This window comes from Scyliorhinus torazame, chromosome 4 (genome assembly GCF_047496885.1).
Source record: "Scyliorhinus torazame isolate Kashiwa2021f chromosome 4, sScyTor2.1, whole genome shotgun sequence".
NCBI classification, from domain to species: Eukaryota; Metazoa; Chordata; class Chondrichthyes; order Carcharhiniformes; family Scyliorhinidae; genus Scyliorhinus; species Scyliorhinus torazame.
Window position 1 is genome coordinate 39,064,386 of NC_092710.1, and position 24,371 is coordinate 39,088,756.

The window sequence follows — 24,371 nt, forward strand, 5'->3', positions numbered from 1 at the left end:
TGCAACATGACCTACGTCTTCTTTGTGCTGACGGTGAGACCGAAGTTATCACTGGATGCGGTAAACAGGTCCGGGACGGACTGCATGTTTATCTCACTTCCGGCGTTGAGAGCACAGTCAGCAGAAAATAGAAACACACATCCACTAGTGCAGGCATTGGTCATGGCCTCGTGGCGTCCCAGGTTGGAAAACTTTCTGTCTGTTTAGTCATTGCTGACTTTACCTGGGTCCTCATCTTGGAAGGCGTCAATGCGCACGGCTGACAACATGCTCCTGAATAGGGCCAGCGGCAATACACAGTCCTGCTTCACGCTATTATTGACAGAGAAGGGGGTCGGAGTCTCATTGTCATCGAGGTTGTGGGTCTGCCTGTCATCGTGGGACAATCGAACCATCTAAATAAATTTGTGTGGGCACTCAACATTGCACGTCATCGATACACAGCCCTTCACGGCCAACCTGGTGAAAGGATTTGGTTCGATCGACAAACGTGGTACATGGGTCAACATTTCGTTCTTGGCATTTGCCCTGCAGTTGACCAGCAGCAATGGCCATGTCGATAGCTCCCCTAAGTTTTGTGAAACCACACGGGCTCTCCGGAGGTAAGCACTGCTGAAGGAATAATGTGAGCAAGTTTGGAAGGATTGTGGCAAGAATCCTTTCAGCAATTGTCAGGAGACAGTGCTATGTGATTGACACAGGCCTGGCAGATGCCTCGCGTTGTAGCTGTTAGCAATGAAAGGAGCTTTGCTACCTGATAATTGCTGCACAGCTTTTCCTGTTTCCAGCAATGTAGGTGGGCTGCCTCTCTATTTATAGCTGTCTAATTGTTTTGGGATGGGACTGTTGTGGAGGGAACCACACGTGGTGCGGCATGCAGGCCAGTCAGAAAGACCCAGCTGTTTCTTAGACGTGATGAACCAATGGGAAGAGAAAACAACACCAACTACATCCAATTGGAGCGCATAGGTGCCTCAACCAGCCACGGAGCTCTGAGCGCGCTGCAACATCCTGGAACGATGGCAAGGACGCAGATCTTTCCGACCAACAGGCAAACGCTTTCCTCAACTCAACAACTCCGAGTTCCGCCCACACTGAGGTTAACAGTCCGTCCAGCCATACGCCGAGAGTTGTCACAGCTCATTGAGCAAGTGCAGCAATATTTCACTGATGTAAATTGAAGAGGCGGCCAGGCAGCGAAACTCACTGTGGGAGTGGGGAGCGAATTCGATAACGACACAGAGGAAATAAACTCCCAGGCTCACAGCCGTGTTACAGGTCAGGATGAGCCCAGTCAGCTCATCGTGTCACCGAACGACCAGGGACATTCTTCCCTTTCTGATCCACAGTTTTAATTTCCTGTCAAATTCTTTCTTTGAACCTGGCGCAGCCCCACCCTCCGGAGGTGAGCTCCAGCCCTTACCTAATTGCTGCGTGAATATGTTTCTCCTTCAATCGCTTCTGCATCCGTTGCTGATACGTTAAATCCGTGCCCCCTGTTTCTCTATCATCTAAGAAGTGGGAAAAGTAAGCGATGGAATACTTTCCACCCCCATCGATGAAGTGTTGCTCCAACACTTCTTAAGAAGTTCGACAACATCCAAGACAAATCACACTGCTTGATTGGCACACTTTCCAACAACCCCAAAATACCTTCCCTCTCCCATCAGTGAGTGTCATCTACAAGATGTGGAGATGCCGGCGTTGGACTGGGGTAAGCACGGGCAGCACGGTAGCATTGTGGATAGCACAATTGCTTCACAGCTCCAGGGTCCCATGTTCGATTCCGGCTTGGGTCACTGTCTGTGCGGAGTCTGCACATCCTCCCCGTGTGTGCGTGGGTTTCCTCCGGGTGCTCCGGTTTCCTCCCACAGTCCAACGATGTGCAGGTTAGGTGGATTGGCCATGATAAATTGCCCTTAGTGTCCAAAATTGCCCTTAGTGTTGGGTGGGGTTACTGGGTTATGGGGACTGGGTGGAGGTGTTGACCTTGGGGAGAGTGCTCTTTCCAAGAGCCGGTGCTGACTCGATGGGCCGAATGGCCTCCTTCTGCACCGTAAATTCTATGATAATCTATGATAAGAGGTCTTACAACACCAGGTTAAAGTCCAACAGGTTTGTTTCAAACACTAGCTTTCGGAGTTCTGCACTTTCCTCAGGTGAATGAAGAGGAACGTTCCAGAAACATACGTATAGACAAAGTCAAAGATGCAAGATAATGCTTTGAATGCGAGCGTTTGCTGGTAAATAAGTCTTTACAGATCCAGATATAGTGGTAACCCCAGGTTAACGATGTGTTAATTGTCTCAAGCCAGGACAATTGGTAGGATTTGCGAAATCCCACCAACATCCTACCCGATGACATCAATAGGTTCCATCCCACAATCAGACTCGCCATGGCCTACTCTCCAAAATGGGTTGCATTCTTGGACACACTCATCACCATCAAGGACGGTCACCTCAGCATTTCGCTTTACCGCAAACCCACGGATAACCTCACGATGCTCCACTTCTCCAGCTTCCACCCTAAACACATTAAAGAAGCCATCCCCTATGGACAAGGCCTCCGTGTACACCGGATGTGCTCAGACGAGGAGGAGAGTAATAGACATCTACAGACACTGAAAGATGCCCTCGTACGAACGGGATATGGCGCTCGACTCATCGATCGACAGTTCCAACGTGCCACAGCAAAACACCGCACTGACCTCTTCAGAATACAAACACGAGACACAACCGACAGAGTCCCCATCGTCTACCAGTACTTCCCTGGAGCGAAGAAACTACAACACCTTCTTCACAGTCTTCAACACGTCATCGATGAAGATGAACATCTTGCCAAGGTCATCCCCATACCCCCACTACTTGTCTTCAAACAACCGCGCAACCTCAAACAAACCATTGTTTGCAGCAAACTACCCAGTCTTCAGAACAGCGACCATGACACCACATAACCCTGCCATGGCAATCTCTGCAAGACGTGCCAGATCATCGACATGGGTACCACCATTACAGGTGAGAATACCACCCACCAGGTACGCGGTACATACTCATGCGACTCGGCCAACTTTGTCTATCTCATACGCTGCAGGAAAGGATGTTCCGAAGTGTGGAACATTGGCGAGACCATGCTGACGCTGGGACAACAAATGAACAAACATCGGGCGATAATCGCCAGGCAGGAATGTTCCCTTCCAGTCAGGGAACACTGCAGTAGTCAAGGGCATTCAGCCTCTGGTCACCGGGTAAGTGTTCTCCAAGGCGGCCTTCAGGACGCGCAACAACTCAGAATCGCCGAGCAGAAACTTATAGCCAAGTTCTGCACACATGAATACAGCCTCAACCAGGATCTTGGATTCATGTCGCATTCCATTCATCCCCCAACGTCTGGCCTGGGCTTGCGAAATCTTACCAACTGTCCTGGCTTGAGACAATCCACACCTCTTTAACATCGGGTTACCCCTATCTCTGGATCTGAAAAGACTTAATTACCTGCAAATGCTCGCATTTAAAGCATTGTCTTGCATCTTTGACTTTGTCTATGTTTATGTTTCTGGAACAGCCCTGTTCATTCACCTGAGGAAGGAGCAGTGCTCCGAAAGCTCGTGCTTTGAAACAAACCTGCTGGACCAAAACCTGGTGTTGTAAGACTTCGTACTAATCTACAAGATGCACAGCAACAACTCACCACGGCTCCGTCGACTGCACCTTCCAAACCTGCACACTGTGCAGCTTCGAAGGGCAAATGCAACAGACACAAAAGGAAATTCAGCAGCTGCACGTTCCCCTCCAAAGTACAGATTTGTCACTCTATTTGGAACTACACAGTCGAAGAACAAAGAATAATACAGCACAGGAACAGGCCCTTCGTCCTCCCAGGCCTGTACAGGGCATGATCCCAACCTTTGTCAAAACCCTCAGCACTTCCTTGGGCCGTATCCCATCCGATCCATGTGTTTGTCAATATGCCTTTTGAACGCAGTTAATATATCTGCTTCCACAATCTCCCTTGGCAACGCGTTCCAGGCACTCACCACCCTCTGTGTAAAAAACCTGCCTCGTACATCTCCACTACACGGTGCCCACGGACCTTAAACCTATGCCCTCTGGGGATTGCCCCCTCCACCCTGCCAAAGATTGCCTGTCCATCCACTCTATCCATTCCCCTTATAACCTTGTAGTCCTCTATCAGATTCTCCCCCAACCTCCGTAATTCTAATGAAAACTGTCCGAGTCTGTTGAGCCACTCCTCATAGCTAACACCCTATAGACCAGGCAACGTCCTGGTAAACCTCCTCTGCACGCTCTCCGAAGCGCCCACATCCTTCTGGAGGCGACCAGAGTTATGCACTATATTCCAGGTGCGGCCTTACCAAGGTTCTGCACAACTGCAGCATGACTTCCCAGTTTTCATACTCGATGCAAGCATTCTCTATGCTTTCTTGAGAGTATCTTTCTTGAGTCCTTCTGTCACCACCTTCAAAGATCCGTGGACATGCACGCCCAGATCTCTCTGACTTTCTATGTTCCAGAGTTTTGCCATTGACAGCATAATTCCCCTCTGTGTTAGACCTACCAAAATGCATCACCTCACATTTGTCCGGATTGAACTCCATTTACCATTTCTATGCCCAAGGCTCCAACCTATCTATGTCCTGTTGTATCCTCTAACAATCCCCAATGCTCTCTGCAACTCCACCAACCTTGGAGTCATCCGCAAACTTACTAATCAGACCAGCTCCATTTCTTCCAATTCGTTTATGTACTCGACAAAAAACAGAGGGCCCAGCACAGACCCATGTGGAACACCACTAGTCACAACCTTCCATTCAGAAAAACACCCTTCGACTGCTCCACTTTGCCTCCTGTGACCGAGCCAGTTCTGTATCAATCTTACCACCTCACCTCTGATCCCGTGTGACTTCACCTTTTGTACCATTCTGCCATGAGGCACCTTGACAAAGGCTTTATTGGCGTCAATGTTATCAACATTCACCGTCCTCCCCTCATCGATCATCTCTGTCACCTCCTCAAAAAACTCGATTAGGTTAGTGAGGCACGACCTCCCCTACACAAAACCATGTTTTCTATCGCTAACGAGTCCATTTATTTCCAAATGGGCATAAATCCTATCCTTGAGAATTCACTCTAATAATTTACCTACTGCCAACGCGAGACTAACCGGTCCATAGTTTTCTGGATTATCCCTGCTTCCTTTCTTAAACACCACATTAGCTATTCTCCAGTATTCTGTAGACAATGATGATACAAAAATGTCAGTCAAGGCCCCATTACTTTCCTCCCTTGCTTCCCTCAGTATTCCGGGGTAAATCCCAACCGGCCCAGGAGACCTATCTTCCTTAATATCCGCTAAAAGACCCAATACTTCCTACTTTTCAATGTTAACATGATCCCCTGTCCACACATCCTTCCCAAGAATCATCTTTCACAAATTCCCTTTCTTTGGTGAACACTGATGCAACGTACTCATTTAGTACTTCGCTTAGTATTTCCTCTGGCTCAACACATTGTCACCTCTCCTGATGCGGTCCAATCCTTTTCCTGGCTAGCCTCGTGCCTTTTACACGTGGATAAACAGTTTTTGGATTCACCTTAATCCTACTTACCAAGGTCTTTTCATGATCCCTTGTAGCTTTTTTAATTTCCAGCTTAAGTACCTTCCTACTTTTTGTTATGCTCCTCAAGGGTTTAGACTGTCCACACCCTTCAAGACCGTACAAAAATCTCATTTTTCTTTTTGACGACGTTCACAATATCCCTCGTTACCCAAAGGCTCCCTAAACTTCCCATATTTTTCCTTCGTTATCTCAAAACGTGACTTTCCTGAATCCTAATCAACTGTCACTTGAAAGACTCCCACATATCCCATAATGATTTACCCTCCAACAGTCGCACCGAAACTAAATTCTTCAATTCCTGTCTAATGTTATCGTAATTTGCCTTTCACCAGATTAGCACCTTAAAGCGAGTTACCCGCATCCCTATACAAAAGTACCCTAAATCATATGTAATTATGGTCAGTACTCCCAAAATGTACCCCTACTGTAACCTCAGCCACTTGTCCAGGCTCATTCCCCAATACCAGGTCCATACTGCCCTTTCCCTAGTTCGACTATCGACAAATTGCATCAAAACACCTTCCTGGATACACCTTATAAACTCTGGACCCTCCAAGCCCTCGCACTAAGTGAGTGCCAGTCAATATAGGGGAAATTAAAATCCCCTACCACAACAACCCTGTTGCTTTTGCATCTATCCAAAATCTCTCTACCTATCTGCTCCTCTATCTCTCGCTGGCAGTTGGGGGATCTGAATTAAACCCACAACATTGTGAATGCCCCTTTCCTGTTCCTAGCTCTACCCAGATTGCCTCATTGTGTGAGCCCTCCGAGGTGTCCTCCCGCAGTACAACTATAGTATTCGCCTTCACCAGTAATGCCACTCCCCCACCTCTTTTACATCCCCCTCTATATCTCCCGAACCATCTATATCCTCCAACGTTCAGCTGCCAATCCTGCCGTTCTTTTATCCACGTATCTGTGATAGCCATAACATCATAATTTCAAGTCCAATAAGTACCGTAAATCCAACTACCTTACCCGCTTTCCTTCTGGCGTTGAAACAAATACATTTCAAACCATTGCATTTGAGCAGACAGGGTGATGTTGTTCTCTTATTTTTGTTCTCTATTTCCCCTTCAGCTACTACACCTCCTAAGCTAGAGCTCTTGTTCCCACCCCCCTGCCAGAATAGTTTAAATCCTCCCGAGTGACTCTCGCAAACCTCCCAGCCAGAATATTGTTGTCCCTCCAGCTTAGATGTAACCCGTCTTTCTTGCACAGTTCCCACCTACCCCAGAAGAGATCCCAGTGGCCAAGGAATCTTAAACACCCCGTCCTACACCATCAGTTTAGGCACGTATTGAGCTGCACGATCCTCCTATTTCTAGCTTCACTAACATGTAGCACAGGGAGTAATCCTGAAATTCCATCCCTAGAGGTCGTGCTTTTTAGATTATTGCCTAACTCCCTGAATTCCTTCTACAGGACCGCATCACTCTTCCTGCCTTTGTCGTGTGTACCGATGTGTACAACGACTCCTGGCTGTTCACCCTCTCCCTTCAGGATTTCCTATGTTCGTTCAGAGACATCCTTGACCCTGTCACCAGGCAACATAACATTCTGGGGTCTGTTTCACATGCACAGAAGCGCCTATCTATGCCCCTTACTGTAGAGTCCCCTATAATTATAACTCTCATGCACTTTGTCCTCTCCTGCTGAGAAACAGAGCCAGTTATGGTGCCATTGTTCTGGCTGCTGTTGTCTTCCCCTGAAAAGCTATCCCTCGCAACGGAATCCAAAACTGTATGATAATTAGAGAGGGGACAGCCACAGGGGATTCCTTCACTGCCTGCCTTCCCTTTCAAGCGGTCACGCATCTGTCTGCCTGCGCCTTTGGTGTGACCACGTCTCAGTTACTCCTATCTATGACGATTTCCGCCACCTGTATGCTCATAAGTGCATCCAAATGCTGCTCCAACCGAACCACGCGGTATGTGAAGAGCTGCCATTGGTTGCACTTCCTGCAGACGTAGTTGACCGGAACTATGGAAGCGTCACTGATGTCCCACGTCTCACAGTTAGAGCACAGCAACCCGCTGAGTGACATTTAAGCACTAGTTATTTAATTCAAAATAAATACTTAATTAGTTATTAGATTTAGTTACGATTAATAATATGGTCCTTGGCGCTAGATTGTTACTATAAAACTAAGTACTAAATACCAATCTCTACACTCAGGTTCAGTAACTCCTCTTCCGAGTGAAGTGATTAGTTCTAATTAGTTTTTCAATGTTTTTATTTGAAAGTTAACACTGTTTCCCTTCGAGTCAATCAGAGCATAGCTTTACTGTGACACAACTTCTCAGTCCCCCTCCCCCGTCCCCCACACATACACATACAATTTGAAAACACAGAGAGCCACAAAAACAAATACCACGAACCTTCTCAGACTGCATTCCGGATTTCTCCCGCTCAGCTCTGCTCCCGATATGAACGACTTACCTGTCTTACCTGCTACTCACGAATCAGCTCTCTGCCTTGTTGTCAACTGCAGCAGGGCCACTCCCTGGAAATATATGCAATACATCAATGGATACAAGGCACACCCTCCCACTGCTGCGAATTCCCACCAAGCTTCAAATTCCCAAACTCATTCTTCCATGTGTCTCACTGTGTGTGTCCGCTGGCTCACTGGGAATGAGTTTCAAATCGTTCTTTAAATAGGCCTTAGATGACTCATCCACCTAGTGACCTTAGATAAAAGCAGTCCCAATCAGTACCTCCTAATTAACACAATGGCTCTCTGCTCCTGCACTCCCTTTGGAATTGTAGCCGATATGTATTGTTGTCTGTTGTTTCCTATCATAATTATTCGCCTCCCATGTCTCTTTATTCGACATCCTCTGCTACCCGTCTGCCATTGCTACCGCCTTGCCTATGTTCTTTTGAAGTCCTACATGCTGCAAGTTCTGAATGCTTCCAGGTTTTATTTGCCTATCAGCGAGAATGCATAGATTCCAGCGTGTTTCGCTCGATATAGTTTTATCATTGTGGTAGTATGTATTGGGGGTCATGTGGGACTGGAAGCCCTAATGTCATTGGCTGACAGATCCCGGGTCCTGGTTGGCCGTTGACCTCATACTCCGCCCTGAAGGCGAATTATAAGAAGCCGGTGCCTTCCCCCGCAGGCCAGTTTACTATCGGGCTGCTGGGGAACAGACACGCTTAATAAAGCCTCGTCGACTTCACTCTATTTGTCTCACGGAGTCTTTGTGCACCACAATTTATTAAGCGTGCCTAAAAAGGACTATGGAGCTCAGGATCATTCCAGAATGCCTGAGGATCAGCCCCCACGCAGTGAACGCGGCAGCAGCCTTCAAACACTGGCAGACTTGCTTTGAGGCCTACATCACATCGACCACAGGCCGAGTCTCAGACGAACAAAAACTGCAGGTCCTGCACTCGAGGGTGAGCACGGAGATTTTCACCCACATTGAAGACACCCGCGATTTCCAGACGGCGTTCACAGCACTGAGAAGTCTCTACGTTCGCCCAGTTAACCAAATCTACGCTCGCTACCAGCTCGCGACAAGACGGCAAGCTCCCGGAGAATCGATGGACGAGTTCTACGCCGCGCTGCTGATTTTGGGACGAGCCTGCAGCTGCCCGTCGGTGAATGCAAACGAACACACGGACATGTTAATGTGCGAAGCATTTGTTACAGGTATGCAATCCTCCCAAATCCACCAAAGACTTCTAGAAAAAGAGTCGCTAGGACTCTCTGAGGCACGGGCCCTGGCAGCCTCGCTGGACATAGCCGCGCGTAATACCCGCGCCTACGGCCCCGACCGTGCAGCAGGCCATTGGGCCCCGTACGTACCCGTCGCGGCAAACCCCCTACCCCCCCCCGGACACCCCACAGGCTTGCGCAGTCCAAATGCCGAGTCGCACCGGGGGCGCCCGCTGTTATTTCTGCGGCCAGGCAAAGCACCCCCGACAACGCTGTCCGGCCCGCGCAGCCATCTGCAAAAGCTGCGGGAAAAAGGGCCATTATGCGGTGGTGTGCCGATCCCGCGTGGTCGCCGCCGTCCCGGGAGAACAGGGAGTCCTACAGGCAGTCTATGCCTCCCAACCCCCCCCCCCCCCCCCCAGCACGCCACGCATTTTGGGTCCCGACCACCGCGGTTCCGGGGGAACTGGGAGCCCTGCACGCCGCCTACGCTCCCCAACCCCCCTCCCCGCAGCCCATGTACGACCCGCCGCCGGCGCTCCCGATTTGGGTGCTGGCCAACACTCTCCACGGAGAGGAGGGGGTTTTTTGCATCCCGAACGCCACCCTCACCCCCGTCCCGCGCCCCACGCCTGACCCGCCGGCGCCACCTACCTTGACCCCGACCACCGCTGTCCGCGGCGAGGGAGCTCCGCGCAGTGCCAGCGCTCGCGGCCCCACGACTGACCCGCCAGCGCCGCCGACCTGGGCCCTCACCCCCGTCCCGCACCCCACGCCTGACCCGCCGGCGCAACTTACCTGGACCCCGATCACTGCCGTCCCCGGCGAGGGAGCTCCTCACGGTCCCAGCGCTCGCAGTACTGACCCGCCGGCCTGGGCCCCGACCACCGCTGTCCCTGGCGAGGGAGCTCCGCGCGGTCCTGGCGCCCGCGGCCCGGGCGCTCGCAATGCAGGAACTCCGCGCTGTCCTAGCGCCCCCCAGACCCCCCCCCCCGCACACCATGTGCGACCCGCAGACGCCGCCATTTTGGGTCCCGACCACCACGAGGGGAGGAGGGGCCCCGCCATCTTGGACCGCCCCCGACCTGTACGACGCATGGGGGCGGCCATTTTGTCCACCCCCGACGCCATCTTGTGACCCCTCAGCCACGGGCGATGTATGGGGGTGGCCATTTTGTCCATCCCCGACGCCATCTTGGACGGCAACAACGGACCCCACCCCACTACTACAACCACGGCTCGCTTTGGTTACACTCGATCAGGTTCGGCCCCGGACTCTCCAGACGACGACGACAACGGTCCTAATTAACGGCCACGAGACGCCATGCCTAGTTGACTCCGGGAGCACGGAAAGCTTTATACATCCCGACACGGTAAGACGCTGTTCCTTAACTACCTTCCCCAGCGCACAAAAGATTTGCCTAGCTGCAGGATCCCACTCCGTACAGATCCAGGGATTCTGCATAGTTACCCTAACGGTACAGGGGAGGGAATTCAAAAACTACAAACCTAACGTCCTTCCCCGACTCTGTGCTCCCATCTTGCTGGGCTTAGATTTTCAATGTAACCTACAGAGCCTTACGTTTAAATTCGGCGGCCCCATACCCCCACTCACTATCTGCGGCCTCGCCACCCTCAAGGTGCAACCCCCGTCCTTGTTTGCGAACCTCACCCCGGATTGCAACCCGTCGCCACTAGGAGCAGACGGTACAGCGCCCAGGACCATACATTCATTCACTCCGAAGTCCAGCGGCTACTAAAGGAGGGCATAATCCAGGCCAGCAATAGTCCCTGGAGAGCGCAGGTGGTAGTAGTGAAGACAGGGGAGAAACAAAGGATGGTCATTGACTATAGCCAGACCATCAACAGGTACACACAACTAGACGCGTACCCTCTCCCCCGCATATCCAACATGGTCAATCGGATTGCCCAGTATAAAGTCTTCTCCACCGTGCACCTCAAGTCCGCCTACCATCAGCTCCCCATCCGCCCAAGTGACCGCAAGTACATAGCCTTCGAGGCAGACGGGCGGTTATACCATTTCCTACGGGTCCCTTTTGGCATCACAAACGGCGGCTCGGTCTTCCAACGGGAAATGGACCGAATGGTTGATCAACATGGGTTACGGGCCACGTTCCCGTACCTCGACAATGTAACCATCTGCAGCCACGATCAGCAGGACCACAACGCCAACCTCCAAAAATTCCTCCAGACTGCCAAAGCCTTGAACCTCACGTACAACGAGGACAAGTGCGTTTTTAGCACCGATCGGCTAGCCATTCTGGGCTACATAATGCGCAATGGGATAATAGGCCCCGACCCCGAACGTATGCGCGCACTCATGGAATTTCCCCTCCCGCACTGCCCAAAAGCCCTGAAACGCTGCCTGTGGTTCTTTTCATACTACGCCCAGTGGGTCCCCCAGTACGCAGACAAGGCCCGCCCCCTAATACAGACCACGACCCCCTAATACAGCCTCTGTCGACAGAGGCTTGCCAGGCTTTCAGCCGCATCAAAGCGGACATCGCAAAGGCCACGATGCGCGCCATTGACGAGTCCCTCCCCTTCCAGGTCGAGAGCGACGCCTCTGACGTAGCTCTAGCGGCTACCCTTAACCAAGCGGGCAGACCCGTGGCCTTCTTCTCCCGAACCCTCCACACCTCAGAAATCCGCCACTCCTCAGTGGAAAAGGAAGCCCAAGCCATAGTGGAAGCTGTGCGACATTGGAGGCATTACCTAGCCGGCAGGAGATTCACTCTCCTCACTGACCAACGGTCGGTAGCCTTCATTATCGATAATGCACAGCGGGGCATGATCAAGAACGACAAGATCTTGCGGTGGAGGATCGAACTCTCCACCTTCAACTATGAGATCTTGTACCGGCCCGGAAAGCTGAACGAGCTGTCTGATGCCCTATCCCGCGGGACATGTGCCAACGCACAAATTGACCGCCTCCAAGCCCTCCATGAGGACCTCTGCCACCCGGGGGTCACTCGGTTTTACCACTTCATCAAGTCCCGCAATCTCCCATACTCCTTAGAGGAGGTCCGTACAGTCACAAGAGACTGCCACATCTGCGCAGAATGCAAACCGCATTTTTTCAGGCCAGGTGGAGCGCACCTGATTAAGGCTTCCCGCCCCTTTGAACGCCTCAGTCTCGATTTCAAAGGGCCCCTCCCCTCCACCGACCGCAACGCGTATTTCCTTAATGTAGTGGACGAATACTCCCGCTTCCCTTTTGCCATTCCCTGCTCCGACATGACCGCGGCCACAGTCATTAAAGCCCTGAACAGCATCTTCACGCTGTTCGGTTACCCCGCATACGTCCACAGCGACAGGCGGTCCTCTTTCATGAGTGACGAGCTGCGCCAGTTCCTGCTCAGCAAGGGCATAGCTTCAAGCAGGACGACCAGCTACAACCCCCGGGGGAACGGGCAAGTAGAAAGGGAGAACGGCACGGTCTGGAAGGCCGTCCTACTGGCCCTACGGTCCAGGGATCTCCCAGTTTCACGGTGGCAGGAGGTCCTCCCGGACGTTCTCCATTCCATCCGGTCGTTATTATGTACGAGCACTAATCAAACGCCTCACGAGCGTCTCCTTGTCTTCCCTAGGAGGTCCTCCTCTGGAACGTCGCTGCCGACCTGGCTGGCGGCCCCAGGACCCATCCTGCTCCGAAAGCACGTGCGGGCACATAAGGCGGACCCGTTGGTCGAAAGGGTTCACCTCCTCCACGCAAACCCCCAGTGCGCCTACGTGGAGTACCCCGACGGCCGACAGGACACGGTCTCCCTGCGGGATCTGGCGCCCGCCGGCACCACGCACCCCCCCCTCCCCTACACCATCAACCCAACCGCCCCCCTTCCTGCCACCGCCGCACCCCGCGACCGCCCCCTTCCCAGGAGGATCAGTCCCCCTCCCCTTTGCACCGACAGCTGAAACCGTGCGGCTCCCGGAGGCGACAACGCTGGTACAAGCACCACCACCACCGCCGGGGCCGAGGCGATCGACACGGACGACCAGACCGCCCGACCGACTCGTGGCTTCGATGTAAAACAAAGATGGACTGTCCAATGAACATTTTGTTTTCCTATATCCTCTGTAAATAGTTGTAACAGGACGATACTGTCCAATACTGTACTACCATGTAACTGTTCTATCCTCCCAGGACCAGCCCTGTAAACCCTTACCACCATACGAAGCATCACCCCGCCGGGTTCATTTTTGACAAGGAGTGAATGTGGTAGTATGTATTGGGGGTCATGTGGGACTGGAAGCCCTAATGTCATTGGCTGACAGATCCCGGGTCCTGATTGGCCGTTGACCTCATACTCCGCCCTGAAGGCGAAGTATAAGAAGCCGGTGCCTTCCCCCGCAGGCCAGTTTACTATCGGGCTGCTGGGGAACAGACATGCTTAACAAAGCCTCATCGACTTCACTCTATTCGTCTCACGGAGTCTTTGTGCACCACAATCATAACAATGTTTATAGCAATTAGCTGGAACTTTATGTTGTGTGCATTCAGAATCAGTCCAATAAAACAAAATCAGCAATTGTGTTCCCCTGTCGTGGACTTGCAGCTCAGTACAGCAAAACCGTGTCCAGCTTTTACCTTGTGCGTCCTTTTCCCTGTATGTTAGTGTCAGTGAGAGATTACCAGAGTCCTAATCCGAGGGTGATTGATGAGGATCGTGTCTGTTTATCTGTGCATGTGTGTATGTGTGTCTGTGAGGTTCTGGGTGTGTGTGAGAATATTGGAGCAGCACGGTAGCATTGTGGATAGCACCATTGCTTCACAGCTCCAGGGTCCCAGGTTCGATTCCGGTTTGGGTCAGTGTCTGTGCGGAGTCTGCACATCCTCCCCCTGTGTGCATGGGTTTCCTCCGGGTGCCCCGGTTTCCTCCCACAGTCCAAAGATGTGCAGGTTAGGTGGATTGGCCATGATAAATTGCCCTTCGTGTCCAAAATTGCCCTTAGTGTTGGGTGGGGTTAGTGGGTTATGGGGATAGGGTGGAGGTGTTGACCTTGGGTAGGGTGCTCTTTCCAAGAGCCGGTGCTGACTCGATGGGCCGAATGGCCTCCTTCTGCACTGTAAATTCTATGGTTCTATGGTATGTGTGTGTGAGGGTGCGTGTGTATATGTTTGTTCTTGAGTGAGTGTGTGCGTGTGCGTGAGAGTGTGTACGTGTGTGAGATGGGTGTGTGTTTCTGACTGCGTGTGTGAGAGTATATTTGTGTCTGTATATGTGTGTGTGACTTTTATGTCTGTCTGTGAGCGCATGTGTATGTTTTTATCTGTGTGTGTTTATGTGTATATGTGTGTGTTCATGTGAGCCTTTGCCTTTGTTTATAATGCAGAGGGAGGGAGTTGGTTAATGGTGAGCGTGGTTGCATATCTCTGTGTGGTGTGTTCTTTTCATACAGAAATATTTCAGCGGTGGGTCGTGGTTCAGTGTGTGTCTCTCGCAACAACATACAAGGAAGTAAAGACAGGGACAGAAACTGAGAATGACGCATGGACACACAAAAGTGGAAACATCTACCCAGAGATACACGCACACTGACACACAGAAACACATACTGATTTTGAGCGGGATGGTTGGATTGCCCTGTTTCACTCGCCACCAATACAGCAATGTGTCCACCATGAGGGCAACGTTTTAATGTACGGAGAAACAATGACGAATAGTTTACTGGAGCCTAAGCAGGCTTGTTTCAACAAACTCGGAATAATTGAACAAACATTGATCTTCTATTTAAAACAAGTTGTAAAATGCTAAATAGCGTACAATTTGTAATCCCTTGTGTAACTCTAAACCCTGCACCCCAACAAACACAGTGACAGAAACACAAAGGTACACATATATAAGCACGGACATGCAAACACACTGACACACATAGTGGCCCACACACTCATACATACCCCAGAGGCACAAACACACACACGACACAAAAACACAGAGAGACGCACACACTGAGCACAAATACAGTCACACATACACTAGAACCAGACGCACACATACTGACGAGACACATGCACACTCACACACACTAGACACAGACACATACACACGCTCAAGCCACAAACAATCACGAGACACGAACACGCACACACTCGAGACAAACACACAGGCACACATAGAGAGATACTCATACAACTCAGGAAACATATCACACACACACACACCGAAACAATACACACACAAACACTAGGGACAACACACAGACACAAGCATACACTAGGTGCAAACACACAAACACTAAATATACACAGACAGGAGACACAATCACACAAACAGGAGATACAGACATAGACTAGACACAAACACGAGACACAAACATTCATAGGCGCAGACACACAAACACGAGACACAAAAATAGACTGGACAAGATTGCACATACACACTTGACACAAACAAACGAGTACACACTCGCAATAGACACAAGTACACACGCACGCAATCACTAGACGCAAAGACACACCCACGAGCAGCAACGATTAGAGAAGCACAAACAGACACATAAAAAACACACGTAAAGACAAGTACACATACACGGTGACTTAAATGCTGATGTTTAGAAGCAGAAACATAGACACATCGATACAAACGCATACACAGGTACAGAAACACGTAGAAAGCCCCCAAAAAGAGAAAAACACACATATGCATGGAATGGAATCCACGAAAAATATCAGAAGGAAGGAATCACAGAGCCAGAAACAGGCACACACTTACACGCACACATGCACATACGCGCAAACAAACACATCTGCATATACTGATGCCACCTGGGTGCGCCGTGTGTGGAGATTCTCTTGGCGCAAAGCTCAACAGACCACACAACAACATCAACTTTTTTATTCAGGAAGCAAAATGGGCAGTTAGTTTATTTCACCTTTGATTGGACCGGAGGCCAGCACGCATAGAGTGAGAACCCTACGGAGACTGACAGGAACTTGAACACACATGATAAAAACCAAACACAGAAAAATAGACAAATAGAAATAAGCACTTACACAAAATATTAGACACACACACACATAACCAGAAGAACACACGTAGGCGTACACCACCCCCAGCTCCGCACCACACACACAGTCTCTCGTTACACCACACCATAATTGCAACTTTTTAATGTGCTAACCAAAATGGCCAATTGTTCAATTATGCGTTCATCATTTTCATTATTGTTACATGGATTGTGGACGTCGCTAGCAAGGCAAGGATGTGTTGCCCATTCGTAGCTACCTTTGAACTGAGTGGCAGTTAAGATTCGACCACATTGCTGTGGGTCTGCAGTGATATGTGGACCAAAGTAGATAAATATGGCAACTTTCGTTCACAAAAGAGGAGACTTAATAGAGGCATACAAAATGATCAGGGGGTTAGATAGGGTGGACAGTGAGAGCCTTCTCCCGCGGATGGAAATGGCTAGCACGAGGGGACATAGCCTTAAACTGAGGGGTAATAGATATAGGACAGAGGTCAGAGGTAGGTTCTTTATGCAAAGAGTGGTGAGGCCGTGGAATGCGCTACCTGAAACAGTAGTGAACTCGCCAACATTGAGGGCATTTAAAAGTGTATTGGATAAGCATATGGATGATAATGGCATAGTGTAGGTTAGATGGCTTTTTTTTTACTTCCCATGTCGGTGCAACATCGTGGGCCGAAGGGCCTGTACTGCGCTGTATCGTTCTATGTTCTATGTTCTATGTAAAAGACATTCGTGAACCGCCTGGGATTTTACGTCCATCGATCCAAGATTTCAGATATTCAACAGGCTTTTGGATTGCATATTTTATGGTTTTTATAGATTGAGATGGGCTTTTATGCACCCACTGATATGTACCATTTCTAGAGGCCGGCACTTTACACATTGACCATCATCTATCGAAATGTGCTGACCAATGGATTATCGTGCACCTGCTAAAATCTCTAAGGTGGCTAATCCAATGCTTGATATTCGCTCCACTCAGAGGCTACGTTGTCGTTTGCATCATGTTGAGTATCAAAAGCTGATCATTTCAAATACGTATGTAAATAAACATTCAATAAATGATAAAGTATCAAATATGTTGCGTTACTCCTTCATCCTCACCGATGAATTTCACATGTCTACAGACTCATAAGAGTACCATATCGTCTGTTAGAATCCCAATTGTTTCTGAGGGACACTTCAAATCCTAAGGTGGAATTAGGCCTGTTGGATGCAAGCTGAATGCTTTGAATCGGGGGAAAGGCTGCCGATATATTTCAAACATATGCAGTTTCGTAAGAATAGCATAATACCCAACTTGATCTGAAGTTCATGGTAGTTCCACGATCTGAGGATTTTTGATCAGACACACCACACTCAAACATGAAGTAACAGATGCCACCCGAAGAGATGCTATGGATCGCTCATAAATACCTCTCAAATCTGGCTTTTAATTTGGGCCTTTACATTTTTCGCCTCACTGTAAACGTCACTTAACGAGGTTGTTTCTCGATCCCTATTCTTTGCTTTGACGTGGTGTCTTCCCAGGATTATCTTTCTGTCCCGCTTTGAGGATTCTAGGACTTATTTTATTTGTGAGGAGAGGCAATCTTCTCTCCACAGATCCCCCTCTTGATTCCAGTTCCCCCTGGACAAGTTCTTGATACTATTTGGACATAAATTCCAATATTATTTATTGAAGATCTTAACCATGAATGGAAAGAAGGGAATATTTGGTAAAGTATCCGAGGGACTTTTATTCAGTCGTGAAATAATAGTAATCAAATCCACGCAGCGACTTTACAAACATTCTTTTGTTATTGATTCTAGGTTCAGCTTTTGGGAACAGCTCATCATTCGGTCTCTCTTCCTCCAGGATAATTCTGCATCCCTGTGGATGGCAGCCTCTGTAGAATTCAGATCCAATATCGGTGCGTGTGCCCTCGTCCCTGAAAGCTGTGGCATTTTAATGATTTCCAATCCACGACCCACATGTGTCAATGATATTATTTAATTCCGATTATGCAAAGCTGTCTCTTAATACCTATTAGTTGGACAGGCACATCAGGCAGCTCCTTCGAACTGGTCCGTGCTGAGCTAGGAACGACAAACCAAAAATGCGCCAACACAGGAAACCGGCACCACATCGAATGGAGAGAAACTGCTCATTTGGATGGCCATCAAATTGTTGTAACTTAGAAACTAGTAATGTTTCTTTACTTGGATCCACCGAGGAATGCCAGGAGTAAGTGTAAGTGAAAGTTAGGGCCAATATATCTCACTAACTTAGCTAACCTAAAGTTAGCTCAACATGGGGAAGGAGCTTTTAGGCATGGTCGAGAAGCTGAGTCGAGTGGAATGCGTGTGTTGGACATTGCAGGTAGCCATGTAAGGGAGCAGTCAGCGAGAGGACCATTTGTGCAGGATGTGCTGCCACCTGCAGAAACCTGCGCTCAGGCATTTTGGAGCTCAGGCGACAGGCGGAAGTGATTGTGGCGCATCCACCGCCCCTGGAGTGGGTGGATAGCAAGTTCAGTGAGGTTGTGACACTGCAACTTAAACGCTTGAAGGCAGAGACGGTGTTAGTGACCAGGCAGTGGAGTCTCGGCAGTCAGTGCCGGGGTCCGCTGGTGGACCCCTGCCAAACCGGTTTTCCGTTTTGGAAACTGGTGGGACATCTGGTTCCTCAGAGGAGTGCAGTTGATGCCAAGTTTGGGGCACCTCAAGCTTCGCGGCTGTACAGGAGGGGAAGAAATTAAAATAAAGGCCAATAGTGATAGGGAATTTATTGGTTAAGAGAGCAGAGGGACGCTTATGTGCCATAAAGTGACTCCCGAATGGTAGGCTGCTTCGCTGGAGTCAGGGTCAAGGATGTCACAGAGCAGGTGTATGGGATTCTTCCGGACAGGGATGAAAAACTAGATGTCGTGGGCCACACTGGTACCAATGATTCAACCAGAAGGGGGTTGGACTTCTCCCATCTGATCTTAGGGTTGTGGTAGAACATGAGCAAGAAGGTCCTCAGGTCCAGGCCACTCCCAAGTGGTCCGTATAAGTGTGTTTAGAATTCGGAGCGAAAGGCAGTTTAATGCATGGATGGAAAACTGGTGAAAAAAGGAGTTCCAGATTCCAGAAACATTGTGAATGGCTCTGGGTGAAGTGGAACCTGTCCAAAGTATACTGGTTACACCGGAACATAGCTTGGGCGGGGTATCTGGCATTTCATTTATCTAACTGGGCAGGTTTTTGGGAACCAAGATAAAATGTTATAGATTAATACCAGGCTACACAAAACACTGGGAGCGACAGGGAGCAGTATTATACATAATAGCAGGTTACTCAGTGAAACCGGAGTGAGGGACAAAGCAGCGGCGCCTGCACGGTGTCTCCTATGCACACATGTGAATTCCTGGCGCATAGGAAATAAGATTGGGCGTTGCAGGTGCAAATTTCAGTGTGGAAATATGATGGTGCGGTGATAACTGGCAAAGGGAAGGGCAGGACGTTGCATTGTTTATTCTTGTGTATAGTGTATTCCGAAGATCTAGGTAGGGAAGGGAAGGTGGAGGGTTGAATTATGGATTAGGAAAGTAGCAGTGCTGGAGCAAGTCGATGTCCCAGAGGTCTTTACGGGTAGAATCTAGTTGGATAGAGCTAAGGGACAAAATTGGTGCAATGACATTGATTGGTATAGTCTGTAAGCGACCAATGAGTTCAACGTTTCTCGAAGAATAAATCTGCAGGGGCATTGCGACAAGATTCAGAAGTTATGGACTAGTTGTAATGGATACTTTAATTTGTCAAATGTAGGCTGGGACAGTGGCTGTGTACAACGTGGCGGGGGGGGGGGGGGGGTCTGTATTAACTTCAGCATAAATGTCTCCAGCAGAATGTGTCCAGATCAACTGGAAGGGATGCGTTTTATACCTGATTCATAGAAATGAATGCGCCATGTGGATCACCTGTCAGTGGGGAACGTTTAGGAGACAGTCCTCATGTATCATAAGATTTAGGATGATGATATAAAAGGAGAATATGCAATCCAGGGAAAAATAACTGACTGGGGGAGAGCCAACTTAAAAGGGATATGAACGGAATTAATAGACTTGACCGAAATGTAGGGAGGATAATACGAAGTTTATCAATGGACTATCTTCAAAATAGAAATGGTTCAAGCACAGTAAAGGTATGGTCACTTTAAAAGGGACGACAGGCAACACATATTCAGTGAGAAAAATGGCGATAGACGAGGAATGACTGTTCCCGGATCTATTCAAAATTGATAAGGATGGAGTGTTGAATAGACTGTCGATTCTTGCAGTTGACAAGGCAGCGGGACCGGATCATGAGTCGACAATGATGTTGAAGGAAGTGAGAATGGAAAGTGTAGAGACGCTACCCTTAACCGTCGTCTCCTCTCTAGGCTCTATGGAGATGCTGGAGGACTGGAGATTTGAAAATGTTCCGCCCTTATTCACAAAAAGATTGTAAAGAGAAGCCCACAAATTGCAGGACAGATATTTTGAAAACAAATAATCAGGATGTAATGGGATAATGTGGGTTGATGAGGAAGAGTCAGTCCGGATATCTCAAGGGAAATCCTAACTAGCTCTGTAACGTCCTCCAACTCCGACAATCCACTCTCTGTATCCTTCTCCAGCCTCTACACCACTCCCTCTCTCTGTAACTTCCTGCAGACCGTACAACCCTCCTTATCTCTGCAAACGTCGCCAACTCATACAGTCCTCCCTTTTTCTCTTAACTCCTGAAGCTGTTGTAGTCCCCCTGTCGATGTTACAATCTTGCCATAATTTGCTGATATTCCTGATCTTCACGGGATAGAATCTTGAAAGTGGGAAATATGAGATTCTAGTTCAAGAAATATTCCTTCAGCACCTCCATCCGCCATGTTTAACAGGTGCAGCTGGCTTTAAGAAGGACAGATTCGTTGGTTGCTTTCAGAAGGATGATTCTGTTTTAAAAGGCACGGCATCGCTTTAACAGACAGTCATTTTTTGAAAAGGACGGCACCCTTTGAGAAATATAATGAAATGAAAATCGCTTATTGTGACAAGTAGACTTCAAATGAAGTTACTGTGAAAAGCCCATAGTCGCCACATTCCGGCGCCTCTTCGGGGAGGCTGGTACGGGAATTGAACCGCGCTGCTGGCCTGCCTTAGTCTGCTTTCAAAGCCAGCGATTTAGCCCTGTGTTAAACAGCCCCTAATTTCACATTCAATAAAAATGAAAGATCACGCATAACGAAGGACGATCTTAATTCATGTTTGACTGTATCGAATTAGTTATTTTATTCATTTTTATGGGATGTGGGTGTCGCTGGCCCTAGGATATTTAAAAAAATAAATTTTATAGTACCCAATTCATTTTTTTCAATTAAGGGGCAATTTAACGTGACCAATTGGCCTACACTGCACATCTTTGGGTTGTGGGGTTGAAACCCACGCAAACACGGGGAGAATGTGCAAACTCTACACGGACAGTGACCCAGAGCCGGGCTCGAACCTGGGACCTCGGCGCTGTGAGGCAGCAATGCCAATCACTGCCACCGTGCTGCCCCGCTGGGCCCTGGAATGTGTGGATTGCTTGGACATTTCAGAGGGCAGTGAAGAGCCAACCACCACTTTGCTGTGGGTCTGGTGTCACATGTATGGTGAGCAAGGAATATTTCGTTCCTTCAAAGAACAACGGTTAACTAGATATTTTTGACAACAGTAGTTTCATTAGACTTTTCATTCCAGATTTTTATTGAATTCGTATTTCACCATCTGCCCTGGTGTGAATGCAACCTGGGACTGGGTCTCTGGATACTATTCCAGTGATACCTCCCCTTGTTATGAATGACTTCATTTTCCGGGCGATAGTTTAGATTTAAGAGTGACCGGCGTGGTTTAAAAGGGACTGACATGAAGTGGTAATGCAGTGTTGCCAATCCAGCTACCCTGCAATTATTTGGGTGATGGGGATGATGGCACATACATGGGAGAATGTGCTTACTGTATATGGACAATGACTGAGAGCTGCAGTTCAAATTGGGCCCTCGGCGCGATGAGGCAACGATGCTACCACTGCGCCACCATGCCACCCTGGACAGACTTTGTTCCTAATGTATGCCCATGCTTTATATATAGCAGAATACTATCGCTTGAAGAAGGCTAGACATGGTTCAAGGGAAATGGTTTCCATCTATGAGGTGTGGAGACGATGTATAGATGGATGTTGCCGCTGTAAGACAGAGTCTGTATCAAGAAAGAAGCTCATACTTTTTGTTACACCAATGGTAGAGAGAGACGAGTCTTGAAGAATCTTTAGTGAGTCGAGAGAAGCTGGGGCTGCAGTTACCGCCTCCTGCGCTGCGGGTTGCCCTGTAATATCCCTTGTCCCCTTTATATCTCATCTATTGTCCTAGGCCCAATATTCTTTATGCCACTGTGTTTCTGCCATTCGTGTGGCTGTTTCCTCTTACTGGTGGTTCACTCTTCAGGTTACTGATTGCATTTTCAGACCAAGACCTATCTCACAAAGTCCTGTACTATTACAGAAACATTCCGCCACTCTGGTACTTCAATCTCCCTGCAATAAAGTCGAACAATAAAGGCAGCACAGTGGCAAAGTGGTTCGCACTGCTGCATCACGCCACCAGGGATCCGCATTCAGTTACGACCTTGGATGACTATGTGGCGTTTGTACTTTCTCCCGGTGTCCACGAGGGTTCCTCCGGGTGCCCCAGTTTTTCCTCAGTCCAAAGATTTGCAATGTAAGTGGATTAGCCGACAAATGATAAATTGCCGCCAAGCGTCCAAAGATGGCAGGTTAGTTGGATTGGGCATGATCGAGTTCCTGGAATACAGGGATAAGGTGGACAATTGGGCCGAGGTAGCGTGCACTTTTGGAGGGTCGGTGCAGACTATAGCGGCCTCATGGCCTCATTCTGAACTGTAGGGAGTATATCGATTGTTCGGATTTGCGTAATTCTGTTTGTACCAACATGTTAATTATCTCTCAGGTGTTTATCTGAGTGCCTTCATTCCTTTTCCTTCGGCTTGGCATCGCAGACTAACATCTTTATTCCACCACCACTTCCTAATATGGTTAGCTATGTACTAATGGCCCGGACTATCTTCTTGTGTAATATTCATTGACGGAGAGAATTTTGCCAGCACACTAGGGATAGCTCTCCCCTGTACTTCTTCAGAATAGTGACAGCCTGTTTATATCCAATTGAAGAGACGGGTGGAAACTAGGTTTAACTTGCCACCTAAAAGCCGGTGTTCCTTCTCCGACAGTACTGTGCTCCTTCAGTGGAAAATCAGGCGTTGGCACGGAATAAAGATCAGTGTGATTCTTGCGTGGATCTTGAATCTTATAGCTGTGTGCTTGAGAGCGTGACCAACTGGGTCAGAGCGGACACTCAAGCACTTATGGACATGAACATTGAATATTTTCTAGGCGTTGTTTTTGAAATTGTGACTTTTTTTGCTTTTCCCCACTGAGGCACATTACCTACAATTTCTAAAACGTCATAATCCTATCTACACGTTTGGACTGAAAGGGCTCCTTCAACATTGAAATAAATGCAGAGCACATTAACATGATTGCGCACCGACTGACGATGTCCATATATGTGTGTAGATGTTTCAGCTGCTCCTCGTCCCCTCCTTCAAATTATTAGAGAACACATTACAGTCCATTGTGTCAACCAGACCATTGGCAGAGATTCTCGATACCTACTTTTCTGGCACTGTCCTTTATAGAATTCCACTTGTACTGGTCTGTGAACGCGTAAATGACCAATTTATTCACACCCTACATCTTCTTCCACTAAAATCGCCCTGTAATAATTCTGATATATAAATTGCATGCTCATCCCTCATCTTGTATAATTTCATTTGGTGTGGCACATTACCACATGCCTTTCAGTTATCCAAATATCTTTCCCTCGCATTCTCTGGGTGGAGGTCACAATGCAGTCATGTATACACGCATCTATATTCCGGCGAGACAGTCTGTGTGTCTATCCATATTTCTATTTTTGGATTCTCACTCCTTGTTTCGAATACTAGTTT